This window comes from Orycteropus afer, unplaced genomic scaffold, assembly GCF_000298275.1.
Source record: "Orycteropus afer afer isolate SDZICR_OR568_19922 unplaced genomic scaffold, OryAfe1.0 scaffold00777, whole genome shotgun sequence".
NCBI lineage: Eukaryota > Metazoa > Chordata > Mammalia > Tubulidentata > Orycteropodidae > Orycteropus > Orycteropus afer.
The window spans coordinates 321373-333436 of NW_006922364.1; the positions used below are offsets into that span (position 1 = coordinate 321373).

Here is a 12064-nt window from a genome sequence, read left to right on the forward strand (position 1 = left end):
TGGACTGCTAAAAGAACTAACAGGTCTGTCCTGGAGGAAGTGCAGCCAGAATGCTCCTTGGAGGTGAGAATGGCCAGACTTCGTCTCACATACTTTTGCCACATTGTCAGAAGGGACCATCCCTGGAGAAGGATGTCATGCTTGGTAAGGTGGAGGGTTGACAAAAGAGGGGAAGGCCCTCAATGAGATGGATTGACACGGTGGCAGCAGCGATGGGCTCAATTATAGCAAGAATCATTGAGTTGGCTCAAGACCAGGTGGTGTTTTGTTCTGCTGTGCATAGGGTCGCTATGGGTTGGAGACAACTCGACAGCACCTAACAATAACAACAGCTCTGATCTCTGATATTTCCTTTCTTTTGGTAGCTTTGGGCTGATTTTGTTCTTTTCTTTTTAGTTTCTGGGGTGACTGGGTTAGGTTGTTAATTTGAGCTCTTCTTTTTTTATGTAGGCATTCATTGCTATAAGTTTCTCTCCGAGCACTGACTTCTATGCATCCTGTAAGTTTTGTTATGTTGTGCTTTCATTTAATTGGACTCAAAGACATTTGTGATTTCTTTTTTGATTTATTTCTTGACCCACTGGTACTTTAAAACTGTGTTGTTCAATTTCTATATGTTTCTGTATTTTCCGAGTTTCTTTTTGTTTTGTTTTGTTAATGATTTCTAGCTTTGTGGTCAAAGAAAATGCTTTGTATGATTTAAATATTTTTAAATTTATCAAGACTTGCTTTGTGACCTAAAATGTGGTCTATCCTGGAGAATGACCCATGTGCACTGCTGTTGTTGTTGCTGTTAGGTGCCACTGAGTCATCTCCGACTCATAGCAACCTCATGTACAGCAGAATTAAACACTGCCTGGTCCTGTGCCAGCCCTATGATCTTTGTTATACCTGACCCCATCGTTGCAGCCACTGTGTCAATCCATCTCATTGAAAGCCTTCCTCTTTTTTGTTGTCCCTCCACTTTACCATGCATGATATCTTTCTCCAGGGAACGGTCCCTTCTCACAACATGACCAAGGTAGATGAGACGATGTCTGGCCATTCTTGCTTCCAAGGAGCATTCCGGCTGCACCTCTTCCAGACAGATTTCGTTAGTTCTTTTAGCAGTCCATGGTACTTTCAACATTCTTTGCCAACAGCATAACTCAAATGCATTGACTCTTCTTTGATTTTCCTTTTTCATGGTCCAGCTCTCACATGCATATGAGGTGATTGAAAATACTATGGGTTGCATCAAGCACACCTTAGTCTACAAGGAAATATCTTTGCTCTTCAGCACTTAAAAGAGGTCCTTTGCAGCAGATTTGCCCAATGCTATATGACGTCTGTTATTCTGGCTGCTGCTTCCATTGGTGTTGATTGTAGAACAAATTAAGATGAAGTCTTTGACAACTTCAATCTTTTCTCTATTGTGATGCTACTTATTGGTCCTATTGTGATGCTACTTATTGGTCCTATTGTGAGTATTTTTGTATTCTTTATATAGAAATGTAACCCATACTGCAGACTGTAGTCTTCAATCTTCATCAGTAAGTGTTTCAAGTCATCCTCACTTTCAGTGAGCAAAGTTGTGTCATCTGCGTAATGCAGGTTGTTAATGAGTCTTCCTCCAATCCTGATGCCATGTTCTTCATATAGTCCAGCTCCATGGATTATTGGCTCACTATACAGATTCAATAAGTATGGTGGAAGGATACAACCCTGATGCACTCTCTTCTTGATTTTAAACCATGTAATGTCCCCTGGTTCTGTTTGAATGACAGCCTCCTGGTCTATGTAGAAGTTCCTCATGAGCACAATTAAGTGTTCTGGAATTCCCATTCTCCTCAATGTTATTCATAATTTGTTATGATCTACACAATTGAATGTTTTTGCATAGTCAATAAAACACAAGTAAACATCTTTCTGGTATTCTTTGCTTTGAGTCAAGATCCATCTGATATCAGCAATGATAGCCCTTGTTCCATGTCCATTTTGGAATCCAGCTTGCATTTCTGGAAATTCTCTGCCAATATACTGCTGCAACTGTTTTTAAATTATCTTTAGCAGGATTTTATTTGTGTGTGATGTTAATAATATTGTGTGATAATTCCCACATTCTGTGGGATCACCTTTCTTTGGAATGGGTACAAATATGGATCTCTGTCAGTTAGTTGGCCAGATAGTTGTCTTCCAAATATCTTGCAACAGCTGAGTGAGTGTCTCTAGTGAGACATCCATTTGTTGAAACATCTCAATGGGTATCCTGTCAATTCCTGGCTTCTTGTTTAACACCACTTCCTTCAGTGCAGCTTCGACTTCTTCCTTCGATACCACTGGTTCTTGATCATATGTCACCTTATGAAATGGATGAACATTGACCAATTCTTTTTGGTACAGTAACTCTGTGTATTCTTTCCATCTTCTTTTGATGTTTCCTGCATCATTCAATATATTGCCCATAGAATCTTCCAGTATTGCAACTTGAGGCTTAAATATTTTCTTCAGTTCTTTCAGCTTGAGAAATGCTGAGCATGTTCTTCCCTTTTGGCTTTCCAACTCCATGTCTTTGCATATTTCATTATAATAATTCACTGTCTTCTCAAGCTGCTCTTTGAAATCTTCTGTTCAGCTCTTTTATCTTGTCATTTCTTCCATTTGCTTTAGCCACTCTCCATTCAAGAGCAAGTTTCAGAGTCTCCTCTGGCATCCATTTTTTTTTTTTTTCTTTCCTGTCTTTTAAGGATCTTTTGCTTTCTTCATGGATGATGTTCTTGATGTTATCTCACAATTCCTCTGGTTTTTGGTCATTGGTGTTCAATGCATCAAATCTATTCTCTAAATTGTCTCTAAATTCAGGAGGGATACTATCAAAGTTATGTTTTGGCTCTCATGGACTTGTTTTAATTGTCTTCAACTTCAACTTGAACTTGCATATGAGCATTTGATGGTCTGTTCCAAATCAGCTCCTGGCCTTGTTTTGGCTGAAGATATTGAGCTTCTCCATCACCTCTTGCCACAGATGTAGTTAATCTGATTCTCGTGTACTCCATCTGGTGAACTCCACCTGTATAGCTGCCATTTGTGTTGTTGAAAAAAGGTATTTGCAATGAATAAGTAATTGATCTTGCAAAATTCTATGACACAATCTCCAGTGTTATTTCTATCACTAAGACCATATTATCCAACTACCAATGATTCTTCTTTGTTTCCAACTTTTGCATTCCCATCATCAGTTATAATTAACACATCCTGAGTCCACGTTTGGTTGATTTCAGACTGCAGAAGTTCATAAAAATCTTCAATTCCCTCATCTTTTGCTTTGGTGGTTGGTGAGTCAATTTGAATAATAGTATTAACTGGCTTTCCTTATAGGTATATGGATATTATTCTATCACTGACAGCATTGTACTTCAGGACAGATCTTGAAACAGTCTTTGTGATGATGAATACCACACCATTCCTCTTCAATTTGTCATTCCTGGCATAGTAGATCATATGGTTATCTGACTCAAAATGGCCAAAACTGGTCCATTTCAGCTCACTAATGCCTAGGATATCAATCTTTATGGGTTCCATTTCATTTTTACAACTTTCAGTTTTCCTAGATTCATACTTCATACATTTCATGTTCCAATTATTAATGGATGTTTGCAACTGTTTCTTCTTATATTGAGTTGTGCCACTTCAGCAAATGGAGGCCCCAATAGCCCTACTTTATCCATATCATTAAGGTAGGCTCTAATTTGATGAGGCAGCTCTTTCCCAGGCATATTTTGAGTGCCTTCTGACCTGACGGGCTCATCTTCTGGCACTGTATCGGACAATGTCTCAGGGCTATTCATAAAATTTTTCAGTAACATATCAGGCAGTGTTTGACTACTATTCATAAGGTTTTCACTGGCCAATTTTTTGCAAAGTGGATGGACTCTTCCTTCTTCCAAGTCTGTCTAAGTTTGGAAGCTCCAACAAAACTGGTCCACCATGGGCATCCTGCTGGCCCAGCCTCCAGCCTCACAGTAACATGCACACCACCACAGTATGACAAACCAACAGACAAGTTCATCTCCCTTAGCTGTTCCAACCAACCCACTCACTTCCCCTACCTGTTCCTACTAGCCCTGTGTGCCGCTGTTTCCTACCACCTAGGGCACTGGAGTAGAATGTATATAGTGCTGTTTTTGGGTAGTGTTCTACATATGTCTGCTAAGTCTAGTTGGTTTAAAGTGTTATTCGGGTCCTCTGTTTGCTTATTGATCGTCTTTCTAAATGTTCCAATATTGAAAGTGGTGTACTAAAGTCCTCAACTCTTATTGTAGTGCTGTCTATTTCTCCCTCCAATTTTATCAGAGTTTGCACTACACAGTTAGGTGCCCTGATGTTGGGTGCGGGAGCTCTAGTGATTAAGGCATTTGGTTGCTAACCAGAAGGCTGACAGTTCAAACCCACCAGCCCCTCCTCGGAAGGAAGACTGGACAATCTACTTCCATAGAGATACTGCCTCAGAAACCCAAGGAGAGGTCACTATGAGTTGGATCTGACTCAACGGCAGTAAGTTTGATTTTTGGGGTTTTTTTTTTTGACATTGAGTGTATATATATTTATGATTGTTAAATCTTTTTTTTTTTTCAAAATTGTGATGTGGGTGAAAGTTTACAGAGCACATTCATTTTCCATAGAATAGTTCATACACATGATTGTTAAATCTTTTTGATTAATTAACCCTTTTATTAGTATGTACTGTCCATCTTTATCTCTTCTGACAAATGCTGTCTTACAGACTACTTTGTCTTATATTAAGACTGCCACCTTATCTCTTTTTTAGTTATGATTTGCATTGGATATTTCTTTTCATCTTTTCACTTTCAACCTATTTGTGTCCTTGGATTTAAGATGTGTCTCTTGTAAACAGCATATAGTTGGACCATTTTTTTTTTTTTTTTTAAATCCATTTTGCTGCTCTCTGACTTTGATTGGTGCATTTAGTCCATTTACATTCACTGTAATTAGCTGGTGGAGATAAGGTGTGATTGGGTCTAGAATATTTTTTTATTGACCTGAACTCTAGCTTTTGAGGAAAGGTATATATAGCATCAGGTTCTGATATTACATTAAAGTCAGAGACAATTTTGAGAAACAGGTAACTCCAACATCTTGAATTTGGTGCTCCCTAAAGATGATCTATAGGAGTCTTAGTGGTACAGTGGTTAAGCACTCTACTGTTAACCAAAACTCAGCATTTCAAACCTACTAGCTGCTCTGCAGGAGAAAGATGTGACAGTCTGCTCCTATAAAGATTTACAGCCTCCAGTAACACTATGGGGCATTTCTACTCTGTCCTAAAGGTCTGCTGTGAGTCAGAATCAACTTCACAGCAATAGATTTGGTTTGGATTTTGAATGATGACCTAGGATAGCAGTTTCCAGAAAACCTGAGTTGTTGCCACAGTCACATCCCCATCAATAGGGGCTGCTGACCTTGTCTTTGCTGGTTGGTTTTGGTGCAGCTGTTTATTGTTTCAGTCCTTCTAGTGAAGGTGCTTCTCCCTTTTTTTTTTTTTGCAAAATTGACTCTAAACAAGCAATTTCTCAGGAAAAGTAGGCTTGCACAGAAAGTATAATTGCTTTAATCTAACACTGCATAGAAAAACATCCTGTTCAAAGCTGCTTATGGCTTTATTTGACTATTTCATGGCTTATTTATTTTTACTTTTTGCTATTGTTGTTAGGTGTCATTGAGTTGTTTCTGACTCATCACAACCCCATGTACAACAGAATGAAACACTGCCCAGCCTTGTGCCATCCTCACAGTCATTGCTATACTTGAGCCACTGCGTCAATCCATCTCATTGAGGGTTTTCCCCTTCTTCACTGACTGTCCACTTTATCAAGCATGATCTCCTTCTCCAGGAACTGGTCCCTTTTTGCTATACAATGACTGAATTTTTCTTCTTTCATCTTTTGAGAGGAAATTCTTCAGATTAAAAAATGCTTCACTTGTCTATCTATTCATCCATCCATCCTTCAATCCAGAATCATTGTAAAGCTTCGAGTATAATCCCTTCAACTGTAACTAAAAAGTTAAAGCCTGGAGGAAACCAAAGCCTGGAGATATTAGCTAATCTGCTTGAGTTTACACAGCCAGTTAGTAGAGGAATATAGGACAAAACCAAGTTTCCTGGCTCTCATGGTGATTCTTTTGGAAACGACTCTAGCAGTCAGATAGATAGAATTAGGAAGAGGTATAGAGTTTAGGACTTGGAAGAGAACATCTGGTAGCCAAGGCTAGGGATTGTTGACAGGGGGAAAAAAAATAAATAAATAAACTCACCTAGTCATTAGAACATCTTTATTAAAGGAGCTACTATTATTAGCCCCTCCTTACACAGGAAGAAATTGGCACAGAGAAAGGTATCTTGTCCAAGGTCCACACTGGGCTAAAGACTGCTCAGAGCCATACTTCCCCAGGCACAGGATCAGGCAAGCCTCCATGGTCACTGCTGGTTCCAAATGCTTTTGTTCAACATGCCAGAAGGACAAAAGGCAGTTGCCTCTGTGGTAAGTTTTCTCCAGCTCAGCACAGCACAGGACAGCACAGCACAGCACAGAACGGCACTTTGAGACTCATGCCAAAGCAACTTCTGCAAGAGCCGTACAATATTTTGTCTAAAAGAACTCATAAGCTCCTTGACCTCAGACATCTGCCTAATATCCTCCTGATGCTGAAGCTAGGGAGCAGCAGCACATTAAACACTGGCATTTAGGAGGGAGATTAAGCATCCCATTAAACTAGAACATTTGCCGTTAAGAAACGAAAGAGTAGGAAGACTTACTGCACAGGCCAAACTGGGGCTTAGGTTTCCAGTCAACAGAGTCTACGAACACACACAACAACTTGAAACAAATGGTGTCAGCTATAAACCTCTTCGGAAGGAAGGTTGGGCAATCCTACTTCTGTAGTGATACTGCCTCGGAAACCCAAGGAGGGGTCGCTATGAGTTGGGGCCGACTCGACGGCAAACAACAACAACAACATAAACCTCTTACCATACACAGCAACTAACAAGACATTAAGTTTCAAATGACATCCTTTCTGCATAGCCCATTTCCTAACAAAGGAAGAGATGAAGTGCTGCAAAAGAGGACAAAGAGAAGGCCTATTCGGTCCCTTACTATTCCACCACCACCAGCAGTTGTTGTCAAGCTAATTCCAGTTCATGGCAACCCCATATGTATCTGAGTAGAATTGTGCTTATAGGGTTTCTAATGGCTGATTTTTCAGAAACTGATTGCCTGGCCTTTCTTCTAAGGAGCCCCCAGATGGACTTGAACTTCCAACCTTTTAGTTAGTGGCCAGGTGCATTAATTGTTTGCACCATTCAGGGACTCCCTTTTATTATTACTACTACTGTTATCTATAGCCAATACTTAGTGCTGTCTATGTGTCAAGTTTTGTTCTAAGAGCTTTGTATGGACTAAGTCACCTAATAATTAGAGTATTTTTATGAAGGAGCTACTATTATCACCCTCTTCTTAGAAAGGAAGAACTAGGCATTGAGAGAAGTAATTTGCTCAAGGTCAACACACAGCTAGTAGGGGGCAGAGCAGGGCTATGGACCTGGACACTCTGGCTGTAAGTCCATTCTGTTAATTTCTGTGCTAACCTCCCTCCCACTAAAGATTAACCAAAAAAACCCAAAACTCACTGCCATCGAGTTGATTCCAAATCATTGTGACCCTCATTGGGTATCCAAGGCTGTAAATCTTTACGGAAGCAGATTTCTTCATCTTTCTTCCATGGAGTAGCTGGTGGATTGAAACCACTGACCTTTTGGTTTGCAGCTAAATGCCTTAACCACTTTACCACAAGAGTACCTCCACTAAGGATAAGGAACATGGAGATGTCATTCTGGATAAGACCCACAGTCTAGGGTCGATCTATCCACCCATGTATCTGTCCGCCCATCCACCCACCCACCCATTGTGGCAAGCGCTGTGCTAGGCTCACATGCAGATGCTGTCTCCAGCTTTGGCAGTGTGTTCTTCAAGCCAAGAGCTCAGGTAGCAGTCTCTTGATCTCTGTTGCCCCTATTCTCCTGACCTGGCAGAGGTACTAGTTCTGTGGAGGGCCAGGTCTGTGGTGATGTTCTCAGAGTCATTGCTGGAGGCCCAGTCTAGCTCTTCCAGAGAGTTTATAGTACTTAATCCCTTGTATTAAATCATGTTCTCTTTAAAATGGTTACAGTGGTATCTGCTTTTTGCATCTGAACAGGGGCTGACACATTTTCCTAAAAGGGTAGTGGATGTAGTTTAAATAAGAAGTGCCTCTACTAACAGCACAGGGAAAGTGGAAATGGCTCTGAGAGTCAACTTCTTGTGTCACAGCAGGAGACAAGCACTGGGAGGGAGGCTGGCACAGCAGGGGACTCCAAGGATGCTGGGGGTGGAGATCTAGAGGAGTGAGCCAAGATGCATAGCACAGGTCAGGCCTGGAACAGAAACCCAGGGTCAGATGATGTCTAGTGCTTTCCTGGGTACACGGAGGAGCCCAGGGCATCTCAAATTAGACTGTATAAACAGTACAGAGCTAGAAAGAAAGCACAAATTTCTCCTGGAGCTATAGGGCCAAGGATCAAACTGGGGCAAGTGGTGGACAGAAAGTTAGCCAGGGTCCATCTTCAAAACCAGAAAGCTAGACTCTGACTTTAGTCTGAACACTGCATTTTTCTTGCACGTATTCTGTGTTCCAAAAAATCCTTTTATCTATACTAAAGATATATGTATTACATTTAAACTTCCTTCAACAAATATTCATTAGGCATCTACTATGCATAAGATACTTCTGTAGGTACTGAGGATATAGCAGAGAACAAAACAAATAAAAATCTCTGCCCTCACAGGGCTTACATCTGTGATTTAAAATTTCTATGAATTTGAAAAATATTGAAAAACTCAAAACAGGTAAATATTACCCATAATCCCATAAAAATTTTTCCCCATGTGTGTAAATATAAAGAAGTCAGACATCCTTTGCACCAATCCAATCTTTAAGTCTTTAAAGACTTATCAAATATATATACATATACACCTTTTATTATTACAAAACTGGAATAATGCTTTTCCAGTATGTTCTATACATGACTTTTTTACCTCATAGACCCTAGACCTGTTTTAGTTTGAGTACCCGAAGAAGCAGACCCTAAGACAAGGATTAAAACACAATCCCTGGTCAGTACATCTAGATCTAAGACATCCATTTTAATGGTTGCATAGCATTTCACTATGTATCTGTATCATTATTTATTCAATCCTCTCAACATGCACACATGCCCTCTCCCTCATCCCAACTTCCCACTCACTGACATTTAGGATTTTTGGTTAGTTGTTGATGTTATTGACTCACTACAAGGAAAGTGTATGCAATAAAGAGAAGGGCCGTTTCCCAAAGGCTATGGTTGTAGGACAGGGTTCTGAGGCCTAGGGAAATAACAGTGTTGACAACAGGGAGGTAAAATGTAGAAAATTTACCATTGTCTTTCTCAAGTTCAAGATTTATAATGAATACATGTTTATGTGAAGTTGGCTGAATCAGTCACCACAATGATCACAAACATGAAAACCAAAAAACCAAACTCACTGTCTTCGAGTTGGACCCAACTCATAGCGACCCCTCTTGGGTTTCTGAGGCAGTATCACTATGGAAGTAGATTGCCCAGTCTTCCCTCTGAGGAGTGGCTGGTGGGTTTGAACCACCAGCCTTCTGGTTAGCAGTCAAGTGCCTTAGGCACTAACTTACTGTTTCTTTTCCCTTTGCCAACTATAGTTCTTGACATTCTTTCACCTAAATTTCATCATGTATTATCAGTTCTATCATGTTCTCTGCATTTATTAAGACTACTGATTTTCTAAATAACAAAACTACTTATGATTATTATTTTGTGATGGTGGTGTTCTCAGATCCCTGAACAAATGATGGATATCCTTATGTTTCTCCACTGAGTGCCAGTCTTTACTATCTTGGTGAGCAATTTCAGATGACCATCAGCATCATCAATCCATACTTCTCAAGCGTCCTTAAGACTCATAAAACAATGGAGGGAGGAGGTTCTGTGTTGGCAGCAAAGACCATTGCATATGTCCCTGATCACCTGTGTGTCTGTGGCAGGTCACATGATCTTCCTGGATCTTGGGATAATATCTCTCTGGTTACTTACTTGGCATGTAAATCAAAGGAAAAACCAAATGTAGACATACTCTTCAAGTATCAGCTACTACATGAATATATGGGAGGAAGAACTTGATTTTGCTAGACTGTAGTGAGTAACCTTAGGTCTTGTCTACACATTCACCTTGAACAGTCAACATTTTGAAGTTGAACTTCATTCTGTGTCATAATTCCCACTAATAGGACACCTCCAAAAAACCTTAGCAAATATAGTGAATTTTGCTGAAGATTTCATGGGGAGATAGAGGAGATGATTCCTTTATACATCACACAGCAAAACTCAATGATCTTTTCCATCAGAAACATCTGTCCTTCCCCAAACGCTCATGTTGATCTACCAGGAACCTTAGTTCTCTCTTCTTCCTTGTCCAACAGAGATTCTCTACTCTTGATGGCTTCAGTCTTTCTTCAGTCCTTAAGCTTCCCAACGGGTCTTTCTCTGCCTCCTGCCCCTGTTTTGTTTTTGTTTTTATTTTTACAAGCAATTACCTCTGGCCTTTTTTCAATCTTGGATTCTCAGATCATCTTCCCATTCAATGGTCAAACCATCCTTCTTAGGTTCCCCTGCTCCCCTTAGAAAGTAGTGGAGGAATTTTAAATAAAATCTATGTTCTCCCTGTTGTAAATGGTTTTCTTTGCCATAGTCTGATTATGTACTGTTATCATTCTAATTGTTCAAATTATTATGGACTCCAGAAACTTGAGAATCATCCAAGTACAGCCTATTTTGGGCTGATGTAGTAATTTCTGGGGCCCAAAGAAGTGAAGGGCCTTGCCTAATGCTATATAAGTTTGTGACAGAACCACAATTATAAAGCACTGGGTGACTCCTAACCTAGTGCCTGTCCCATGGCATCAAGCCTAGGACACAAATAAATCGAGAGGCTTTTGGATTCAGTGGAACCGTGAACTTTGACCTGGATAGGAATGTGGAGTTCATCTAACCCAAATCTCATTTTAGAGAAGTTAAAGATAAAACCTTTCCTATATACCCAGAAGGAGCTCTGTTAGCATAGTGCCTAAGGCACTTGATTGCTAACCAGAAGGCTGGCAGTTCAAACTCACCAGCCACTCCTCGGAAGGAAGGTTAGGTAATCTACTTTCGTAGTGATACCGCCTCGGAAACCCAAGGAGGGGTCACTATGAGTCGGCTCCAACTCAACGGCACCTAACAACAACAACAACAACATATACCCAGAAGAAGTGAAAGAAGGAACACAAACAGAAAGTTGCACACCAATGTTCATTGTAGCACTTTTCACAATTGCCAACATGTGGAAACAACCCAACTGTCCATCAACTGATGAATAGATAAACAAAATGTGGTATATAAACATAATGGAATTACTCAGCCGTAAAGAGACATGAAATCCTGGTGCATGTCACAGCATGGATGAACCCTGAAACATTATGCTGACTGAAACAAGTCAGTCATTATAGGACAAATACTGTATGATCTTACTTATATGAAATAAGCAAATATATGCTACTGTTGTTGGTAATTGCTGTCGAATGTATTCTTGCTCATGGCCACCCCACATATGCAGAGGAGAGTTCAAGGGTACAACCTTTCAGGAGCAGATTGCCACACCTGTCTCCTGAGGTGCTCTGGGTGGGTTCAAATTGCCAAACATTTGGCTAGTAGTCAAGTGCTTAACTGTTTGCATTGCCAAAAATTATTGGTGGTTATCAGTAGTGGGAGGGAGGGAGAAAGGAGTTCTTTTGCTTAGGGATCACTGAGTTTATGTTAATGGTGGTGGAATAATTTGGAAAATGATAATGGGTTCACAAAATGAAGAATGTAATCAATGCCACTGGTTTATACATGTAGAAATTATTGGAAAAAAAAAAAAAAAAA

The 12064-nt window shown here is 40.1% G+C and overlaps 1 protein-coding gene across 1 annotated transcript in view; it reads right to left on the bottom strand.

The window, feature by feature from the left end:
- The window catches only part of LOC103211707 (sec1 family domain-containing protein 2-like), a gene marked incomplete at its 5' end in the record, with an annotated part of 652747 nt that overhangs the window by 79196 nt on the left and 561487 nt on the right, over positions 1-12064 (bottom strand). The window lies entirely within an intron of this gene.